Below are 11,637 nucleotides of genomic sequence, written 5' to 3' on the forward strand. Positions count from 1 at the left end.
TAAGCGATGAGTCGAGATGCTAAGCGATAGCATTACGCGATTGCTTACCTATGTGTGAAAGTTGGGCGATGCGTCGATTGCTATACGATAGCACTAAGCAATCGCTTACCTTGTGCGAGCGCTAAACGATCAAGACCAGGCGTTAGTCGATGGCGCTATGCAAACGTGTAGTAAATTGTTCGTGCTAAACGATGGAATTGCGTGATAGTGTTGGACACTAAGTAATCGTGTAGCTTCCTTCGGTGCTAGACAATGACTTTATGCAATAGAAGGCAAACACTACACGATCGTGTAGTTTGATCAGAAGCTATGCAATAGTTGCTAAACGATCACGCAAACACTAAACAATCAAGCAAACGCATGACGATGGTCGTCATTGCTAAACGATGAGACTTAGCGAGATGTTAAGCAAGAGTGAGAGCTGCTAGTTCGACCGGTTCTCTTGTGGTCAGGTCCAGTTCAGCATCAAATGGTTTTGGCTGGTTCGGTTCAAATGGTTTAGGTTCGGTTCAAGCTACTAAAGTTCGTTTTGGAGCGGTTCGAGTGGTCCGAAAGCGGTTCAGAAGCTGTTTTGTAATAGTTAGGTTTTTGTTTGCTTGTTTATGCCAAAACTAGAGCCATATCAATTAGTGATTAATTATTTATGCATGTGATGTATGTTATAATTAAATAAATCTTGTATGTGCATACAGTATGTCATGTAGATTTAAAATCCCACCATAGGAAGCATGTTATATGTATTGAAAGTATGTTATAAAATGTTATAATATATAGCATGCATGTTAGGGTTTCTTTTATTTAATATAATAGTTATATTAGATATTGAATGCCTTTGTTGTTTGTTGTGGATGTTTAGCATGTCTAAAATTTTGTAAATTGTTATAAAATTGAGCTAGACATTTAAAATCCATAATAAAGAACAATTGCATGCTCACTTAGGTTAACCACTTGTTTTAATAGTTAAAACAGGTCGTTAAACTTGTAAAACTAGGGTTACAAACTTAACCGGTATATAATCCTGTCGAAGGCTAGGGGTACTTAAGTTGACGGTCTATGGAACACCTCCTACCTATGGATTGTAGTCAAATAATTGAGCGTTGGTAACCAGTTTTATGAGCATTCGTGAGCGGTGTGAGGTAATAAAAACGGTTTATCACCTAGACACCGTAGGTTTAAAATCCATTTATAAGTGTTATACTTGGATAAACCATCTAGACTTAGGGTTGTTTTTTAATTAGCTGAAAAGAACCTAAGTATAAATTTACCCAAACATTTAGAACACTTCAGTGGGAGAATAAAAGTTATTAGCTCTCACATCCACAAGAGTGTACATCGTGAGATCCATGCTCAACTTCTTGTCGATTTTACCTCGACTGCTTCATCCGAAAATTGTTTGTATGGGTCAATAACAAGGTGAATGAGGGAAGTCGTTCATAGTAAGTGGGTGAAGGAAATGTGTCAACATTGTCCTACGGTCTCCTCCATTAGTTGAAGCCGTGAGATTCTTATGTTGCGCTTGCTGTCGTTTTTAGGCGGCACTAGCTAATCGTTAACCGCGACGATCCCCTCGGAGGGTTGTAACATAGGATTCGGAATAACCCAGACTTCAGTAAAATGAATAGGGTCTTATAGGTCTTGGGTATTTATCTTCTATTTCGGAGGTATACTCATACCGTTCTGTAAGTTCTGAAAATGGTGGATCTACACTTACAAGACTTACTAAGTGTTAGTAATAATCTTGACCGAAAATGATAATTAAATGACTATCGGAATATGAGTTATTATGGAAATAATATTTGGTCAAGAATTGTTTTTCTTTTGTGAAGGAATTCTTGACTGCCTCATGGTAGCATTTCTTCTAAATCACTTAAGTATCATTGCAAAAGTATTGATCATGGGTACATTATCACTTTGCTAAAACTTGATTGGATTTAAAAGCAATTCACTTATAAAATTTGTTTATAATTTCAGAATGACGAGTTCAATTATAGAATTGTTAGCTTCGAACAAACTGATCGGGGATAACTATGTCACGTGGACATCGAACTTGAACACGATACTTACGATAGATGATTTGAGATTTGTCTTAACGGAGGAATGTCCTCCCATTCCTAGCTTTAATTCCAACCGAACTGTTCGAGAAACATTTGATAGATGGATCAGGGTGAATGATAAAACTCATGCTTATATTCTCGCCAGCCTATTTAACGTTTTGGCCACGAGGATATGAGTACTGCAAAAGAGATTATGGAATCTCTGAGAGGGATGTTTGGACAACCATCCTTCACCTTGAGGCATGATGCTATCAAATACATTTACAATAGTCGCATGAAATAGGGGCCCAATGTTCGTGAACATGTCCTGGACATGATGGTCCACTTTAATGTGGCTAAAGTAAACGGCGCTATGATGGATGAGAGAAGCCAAGTTGGTTTTATTCTAGAATCTCTTCCGAAGAGTTTTCTGCAATTCTGTACAAATGCTTTGATGAATAAAATTGAATACAACTTGACTACTCTACTGAATGAGTTGCAGGCTTTTCAGACTATGTTGATAACTAAGGGTCTGCAATCAAAAGTAAATGTTTCTTCTGCTGAGAAGAGAGGAACGTCCTCCAAGCCTGATGTGGCCTCCTCTTCGTAGAGTAAGAGTATTCCAGCGAAAAAAGACAAAAGAAAAGGGAAGAAGAAGCCTGCTGGCAAGAAAAGCAAGAAAATCGCTACAGAGAAAGAAAAATGTTTCCACTGCAACGAACAAGGGCACTGAAAGAGAAATTGTCTTCATGTAGTAGCTCACTAACAACCCACTTCTTTAACCTTCAGTAACTCCAAGCATAAGCTGCATCTCATGCAGCAAATCTTTTTATATAAATGTCACAATATATTGAAGAGATTGGAGTGTTTCGAAGGAAGACAACCGATCAATTTTTCTATAAAATTCGTGAGAGAAGAAATTGTTCTTCTGTTGGGTTGCTGTTGTGAGTATTCTCCAAATTTCCTTAATTCAAGCTTATTTTGAGTCTCACTACTCAACCTAGAGCACCAAGAGGATAGTAGGGAAGATCTTGGGGTGGTCTACAACAAGATACAGAGGAGATTTGCAACGGGTTTCAAGCTTAGAGGAAGTTTTTCAAAAGTATGTCTTGAAACCCATTTATTTCTATTGAAGCATGTTTTCTTTTTTGCCAAAATTAATGAATTAGAGTGCTTATGGATCCTGGTTTCTTCCACTGCGCATTGGTACGTTCTAACAAAAATAATGCTTCCGATGCGGAATGATTGGGCATGGGACACGTACCTGTCGTACGTCAAAACACTTAGTTGATCTCAATCAAGCATCATTGAAAGAAAAAGGAAAAAAATGTGGAAACAAATTTTACATATCGGGATAATGACATATTTGACCCATCCCATATGACAAATTTAGATGTGACAGACTTATTTGAATCTCTTTAAGAGAAAACCGATAGAATTGATGGAACATCAAGTGTTTCATTTGACTTTAAAAAATATTGATTTAACGTTGTTTTCTTTATCCATCTTCTTGTTTTCTTTTCCTATTTGTAGATGTTAACCTTTATATTCTTCAAATTTTGTTTTTCTTATTGTAATTATTTTTTTTAATGAAGAAACCTAAATAATTTTCATATGTTGGGTGACTAAAAAATGAGTAAAGAAAATCTATGTCTGGCAGACAGTACAATTACACATATAATACTTATAAGTAGAAAATATTTTTACAAATTGACAATGTTGGAAGCAAAAGTCAATATAATATTAGGTTTTGCAAACCTAATTGAAGGATTTGAAAGAGCAAATATTATTTTTCCTAAATGAACAAAATTTACAATTGACAATGTATTGCTCTCTAGTCAATCAAAGAGAAATCTACTTAGTTTTAAAGATATACGTTGCAGTGGTTATCATATTGAGACTGATAGAAAGAATAATATGAAGTATCTTTATATCATGTCTATTGTCTCATATGAAAAACGTATACTGGAAGAGTTGTCTGCTTTATCTTCTAAATTATATTATATTCATATACGAGTAATTGAAACATATACAACAATGAGCCTGGAGTTTATGAATCCATATATATTTGCTATTTGGCATGATAGATTGGGTCATTCAGGGTCTATAATGATGAGAAGAATTATTGAGAATTCAAATGAACATCCATTGAAGAGTCAGAAGATTCTTCAATCTAATGAATTATCACGTGATGCTTGCTCTCAAGGAAAATTGATAATTAGACCATCACCAACCAAAGAGAGAATTGAATCACCTGTATTTTTAGAATGAATTCATGGTGATGTATGTGAACCTAACCCATCAAGTGGACCGTTTAGATATTTTATGATATTAATAGACGCATCCAGCAGATAGTCACACATGTGCTTATTATCAAGTTGAAATCTTGCATTTGCAATATTACTTGCTTAAATAATTAAGTTAAGAGCATAATTTCCTAACTATACAATTAAGACCATTCGTCTTGATAATACTAGTAAATTTACATCCCAAACTTTTGATAATTATTATATGTCAATTGGGATAAGTGTTGATCATCCCGTAACTCATGTTCATACATCAAATGGTTTAGCAAAATCATTTATAAAATGTTTGTAGTTAATTGCTAGACCATTGCTTATGAGAGCTCGACTTCCTACATCTGTATGGGGACATGCTATTTTGCATGCAACGTCATTTGTACGCATTAGGCCAGTATCTTATCATAAATATTCGCCATTAAAATTAGCTTATAGCCATGAGCCAAATATTTCCCATCTGAGAATTTTTTTATGTGTAGTATATGTTCAAGTGCTCCACCACAATGTAATAAGATGAGTCCTCAAAGGAGGTTAGGAATATATATTGGATATGATTCCCCATCAATTATTAAATATCTTGAACCCCCTAACGAGTGATGTATTTACTACACGATTTGCCGATTGTCATTTTAATAAGACAAATTTTCCAACATTAGGGAGAGGAATTAAAAAGTTGGAGAAAGAAATTATATGGAATTCGTCGTTATTGTCTCATTTAGATCCCTGTACAAATCAATGTGAACTTAAAGTTTAAAACATAATTCATTTGCAAAATATAGCAAATCAGTTACAAGATGCTTTTATAGATGGAAAGAAAGTAACTAAATCACATATATCAGCTGCAAATGTTCCATCGAAAATTGATATCCCAACATAGCAAGTTGTCACTAATGATTCTGGAACACATCAGAAGCGTGGTAGACCAGCGGGTTCCAAAGATAAAAATCTTCGAAAAAGAAAAATAATTAACAGTAAAAAAGACTTGGTTGAGGATGTAAATATCCATGAAGAAATTCTTGACATGACTAATGAGGACGGTGAAATACCTAAAGATAATAATGAGATTTTAATAAACTATGTCATAACAGGAAAAAGATGGAACCGAACTAATGTAATTATTGAAAACATTGTTTTGCATATAATGTTACTCTTGATATTATATCTGAAAATGAGGATTCTGAACCAAAATCTATTGAAGAATGTCAACATAGAAAAGATTGGCTTTAGGGGAAAGTAGCAATCAATGTAGAATTTAACTCACTTTCAAAACATCAGGTTTTTGGACCAGTAGTCTGAACACTAAAATATGTCGAACCTATGGATACAAATGGATATTTGTGAGGAAAATAAATGAAAATAATGTGGTCACAATATATAAATCAAGACTAGTTGCACAAAGTTTTTCACAAATACCTGGTATTGATTATGAGCAGACGTATTCTTCGGTGGTGGATACAACTACATTAAGATATTTAGTTGGTATGACTGTGTATGAATCTAGACATGCATCTTATAAATGTAGTCATATCGTATTTATATGGATCTCTTGATATTGATATTTATATGAGAATCCCATAAGGAATTATGGTATCTGAAACATATAAATCAAATTCCCGAAAATTGTATATAATAAAGTTACAAAGATCGCTATATGGCTTGAAACAATTAGGGCGAATGTGGTATAATCGCCTGAGTGGATATTTGTTGAAAGAAGGATATCAAAATAATCCAATATATCTATGTGTTTTTACAAAGAAATCACAGCCAAAATTTGCTATTATAATTGTATATGTTGATTATTTAAATATAATTGAAACTTCTAAAGAGCTTTATAAGGTAATATGATATCTTAAGAAAGAATTTGAGATGAAAGATCTTGGAAAAATAAAATTTTGTGTTGGTTTGCAAATTGAGCATTTAGCAGATGGGAGATTTGTTTCATCAGTCAACTTATACAGGAAAATTTTGAAAAGATTTTATATGGACAAAGCACGTCCATTGAACATTCCAATGGAAGTTCGTTCACTACTAGACGTGAAGAAAGTTATATTTCGACCTCGAGATGATAATGAAGAATTTTTTGGTCCTGAAGTACCATATTTTAGTGCAATTAGTGCACTTATGTATCTTGCTAATAATACAAGACCAGATATTGCATTTTCAGTAAATTTATTAGCAAAATATAATTCTTCTCCAATAAAAAGATATTGGAATGGAATTAAGCATATACTCTGTTATCTCTAAGGAACGATTGATATGAGTTTGTTTTATTCAAATAAATCAAATTTTGATTTAGTTGGTTATGCACATTCTAGATATTTATTTGATCCATCCAAAGTTATATCTCAAACAGATTATCTATTCACATGTGGAGGAACTGTTGTTTGTGGCGGTTAGTGAAATAAGCCATCGGCTACTTCCTCAAATCATGTTAAAATTCTTGCAATTCACAAGGCTAGCCGAGAATATGTATGGCTAAGATCAATGACTCAGCACATTCATGAAACATATGGCTTGTCTTCTAATAAAAATCTTCCAGAAGACAACACAACATGTATATCCCAAATCAAATGAGGATATATTAAAGAAGATTGAACAAAACATATTTAACCAAAACTTTTTTACACTCATGATCTTGAAGAAAACAATGACATCGCCGTACAACAAATTTGTTCGAAAGATAACCTAGCAGACTTATTTACTAAATTATTACTAACCACAACCTTTGAGAAATTGGTGCACAATATTTGAATGCGACGAGTCAGATCTCAAGTAATGTTTCCATGAAGGGAAGTAAATACACTGTATTCATTTTAAGAATATTAGATTATATGAAATACGTATTTTTTTTTCCTTCACTAGGGTTTTTTTCCCAATGGATTTTTTCCTAATAAGCTTTTAACGAGACATATTTTATATATATATACACAATGTGTATCTAAGGTTTAGTATTATAAATATCACAATTTATGTGTAAAATAGATACCCAATTTTATTGTCAAAAAGCCAAACGTCACTACGCTCCATATATATAGCCATGTGTCTTGTGAATAATCATTCTTAATGTCTATGTAATCCACCTCCTACTTACCAAATTGCCTATAAATAGTGTCATTTGGTGGGTTTTGAAGCACACATTGAGGAAAGTCCATGAAAATTGAAGAAAGTGGAGAATTTAGAGATTTTTTTTATTTTTTATTTTGATTATTTATATATTTATTTTAATATTTAATTTATTATTATATTATATTTTATTGGTATCCATGTTCTCTTTGTGCTCCTCAAATTCACAACACTAGAATCATATCTTGGATATTTTTTTAGTTTGACAATATTTTAGGATAAAATGATCCGAATCTTATCGACTTATTAATGGAGAGTATATATCTAAATCAATCGAGCTATACCTAGTTAATAATAACACTTGATAATATAATAATAACATTTTAGAATAGGTAATTTTAAAAGACTAAATTTTGTTCACGAAAAATAATGGGAACAAAGAAGTCAAAAATTCCATCTCGAGTAAGACAATTGAATAATAATGTAAAGAAATACTTATATAACCACAATAGTCACGTGGTATACCTTTTTTTTCTTTATTCTTAAAATACTCTCTTATTGTCTTTTTTTTTTTTTTTTTGGTTAGGGTGGACTAGATAATAATCGGAGTAGCGCATCATGGTGCCTAAAGTAAGAGATACATAATGTCAATACTGACTAAAATATCAGAGTTTTAGTTTTACGAAATTTTCGATAAAAATATCATTTTTTAAAAAATGTTAACTGGTTTATTGTTCCTATTGTATTTATATTAATAAAATTTCATCGATTATTTGTTATGCTCCATAGATTTTTTTTACTATATAATTGGAAATGTCAAATGTAAATGTGAAAATGTAAAAATATGAATGGTAACTAACATCGATGTCGATGAAGAGATTGAAGTCTTAATTTTAAAGAAATGTTGATGAAAATATCAATGTGGATGAATATTTCTAGAAGAATAAGAAAAACAAAAAAAAAAGTCTAAATTTGTTGTGAATTCGAGGAGCACAACAGTAACACGGATACCAATAAAATATAATATTAAAATAAATATAATATAATATAATAATAAAAATAAATAAATATTAAAATAAATTAAACATAATATATAAATATATGAAATAAATAAAGAATAAAAGTAAATAAAATAAAAATGATGGATTTCTCTAGGGATGGCCATTCAAACCGCAGAAACCGAACTATTTCTAAAAACCGAACCGAAAACTCAGTGAAATCGAAAAATGCGATTCGGACCGGTTTGAAGAAATTTTTTAAACCGAATTAATTCGATTTGGTTCGGTTTCAATTTCGAAAACCGAATTTGAAAACGAACCGAACCGTTTTTAACTAATATATATATATATTGTAAAATATAGTAAAATCGAATTGTTTTTAATTGAAAGAATAAAACCAAATTTAAAACCAAACCGAATCGAACCGTTTTTTAATTAAAAAAATATAACATAGATTTTTTTAAAATATCAAAATCGAGTTTAAAACCAAACCACATATACGCGGTTCGATTTCACATATTAGAACATTTGGTTCGGTTCAGTTTGACCACCAAACTAAACCGTTTTCACCCCTAGATTTCTCTACTTTCTCCAATCTTTTTAGATTTTGCCCAATGTGTGTATCTTCCAAAATCCACCAAATGCTACTATTTATAGGCAATTTGGCAATTAGGAGGTGAATTATATAAACACTAATAATATGTAATGTTGACATGGACAACACATTGGAAAACGAGGGCATGACACATAGTCAATTGATACTAAGCATGAGCATCTAATAGGCATCTATTATCATAATATTTATAACACTTCTCCTTAGATGCCCATTATATATATGAAATATGTCTCGTTAAAACCTTACTAGGAAAAAGCTCATTGGGAAAAAAATCATAGGGAAGGAAAAAGAGTACATATTTCATATATTCTAATATTCTTAAAAAGAATATAGTATATTTACTCCCCCTCATGGAAATATCACCTGAGTTCTCTGAGTCATTATATTCCACTATTGTGCACCAATTTCTTAAAGGTTGTTGTTGGTAATGATTTTGTGAATAAGTCTGCTAGGTTATCATTCGAACAAATTTGTTGTATAGTGATGTCACCATTTTCTTTAATATCATGATTATAGAAAAGCTTTAGGCATATATGCTTTGTTCTATCTCCTTTAACATATCATCTTTTGATTTGGGATATGTATGTTGTGTCGTCTTCATATAATATCGTTGGAAGACTTTTACTAAAAGACAAACCACATATTCCATGAATGTGTTGAGTCATTGATCTTAGCCATACACATTCTCGATTAGCCTCGTGAATTGCAAGAATTTCAGCATTATTTGAAGAAGTAGTCGTTATGGTCAATTTCACTGATCGTCATGATATAAAAATTATTCTCTATGTACTAAGTAATTTGTTTAAGATTTAGCTTATATGGGTTAGATAACTAACCTGCATCTTCATAACCAACTAAATCATAATTAGATTTATCAGAATAAAATAAATCGATGTAAACTAATTCTCAAATAAAATGTACCATATGTTTAACTCTACTCCAATATGCTCCTTTTGGAGGAATATCATATATATGTAACAAAATTACTGAAAAATACTAGAAAATGTATAAACTAGTCAAGCTATATAAGTGCACTTATTTTTCAAAATTTATGGTTCTTCAAGACCTAATATTCTTCGTCTTTTTTAGAGCAGATGATATATTCTTTTCACATAAGCCAATCCTTTCTATGTCGATATTTTTTATACTTACTTTCATAAATAATATCGTGAGTAACATTGTATGCAAAAATGTTGTCAACTTATATAGTTCCATAATTTATTGAGATCTCATTATTATCCTTATTTACTTCAATATCCTTATGATCATATATAAGATTTCTTCTAGAACATCCATATTCTTAACTGAGTCATTTACTGACTATTTCTTTTTTCAAGGATTTTTGTCTTTGGAATCAAATGGTCTATCACGCTTTTGGCGTGTCACGGACTCATTAGTGACAACTTACTGTATGGAGCATTTGTAGCTGGTATAGGTGACTAGTCTCTTTCTTAACATTTATAAATGTATTTAGTAACTTATCTGCTATATTTGCAAATGAATTATTTTCTGAACTTCAGGTTTACAATGATCTGTACGGGGATCTAAATGAGATAATAACGATGCATTCCAAGTAATTTCTTTTTCCAACTTCTAAATTCCTTCCCGTAATGTTGGAAAATTTGTCTCATTAAAATGACAAACAACAAATCGTGTAGTAAATACATCACCCATCAGGTGTTCAAGATATTTAATAATTGATGGGGAATCATATCTAATATATATTCTTAACCTCCTTTGAGGACCATCTTACTAAGTTGTGGTTGAGCAATTGGAACATATACTGCACATCCAAAAATTCTCAAATGGAAAATGTTTGACTCGTGGTCATAAGCTAATCGTAATGGTAAGTACTTATGAAAGATACTGACCTAATGCGTACAAGTGACGCTGCATGCAAAATAGCACGTCCCCGTACAAATGTAGGAAACTTAGCTCTCATAAGCAATGGTCTAGCAATTAACTGCAAACATTTTATAAATTATTATGCTAAACCATTTTGTGCATGAATATGAGCTACGGGATGTTCAAAACTTATCCCAATTGACATATAAAAATTATCAAAAGCTTGGTATGTAAATTCACCAACATTATTAAGACGAATGGTCTTAATTGTATAATCAGGAAATTGTGCTCTTAACTTAATTATTTGAGCAAGTAATCTTGCAAATGCAAGATTACGACTTAATAATAAACACATGTGTGACCATCTGCTGGATGCGTCTATTAATATCATAAAATATCTAAATGGTTCACTTAGTGGGTTAATAGGTCCTCATATATCACCATGAATTCGTTCTAAAAATGTAGGTGATTTAGCCTCCACTTTAGCTTGTGATGGTTTAATGATTAATTTACCTCGAGAGCAAGCATCACATGATAATGCATTAGATTGAATAATCTTTTGGCTCTTCAATAGGTATCCATTTGAATTCTCAATAACTATTCTTATCATTATAGATCTTGGATGACCTAATTTGTCATGCCAAATTGTAAATATGTATGGATTCATAAATTTCGTGTTCATTGTTGCATATGTTTCAATTACTTGTACGTGAGTATGATGTGATTTAGATGATAAAACAGGCAATTCTTCCAATATACGTTTTTCATATAAGACAGTAGAT

Source organism: Benincasa hispida, chromosome 12, assembly GCF_027475165.1.
Source record: "Benincasa hispida cultivar pf3 chromosome 12, pf3_genome.v1.1, whole genome shotgun sequence".
Lineage (NCBI taxonomy): Eukaryota > Viridiplantae > Streptophyta > Magnoliopsida > Cucurbitales > Cucurbitaceae > Benincasa > Benincasa hispida.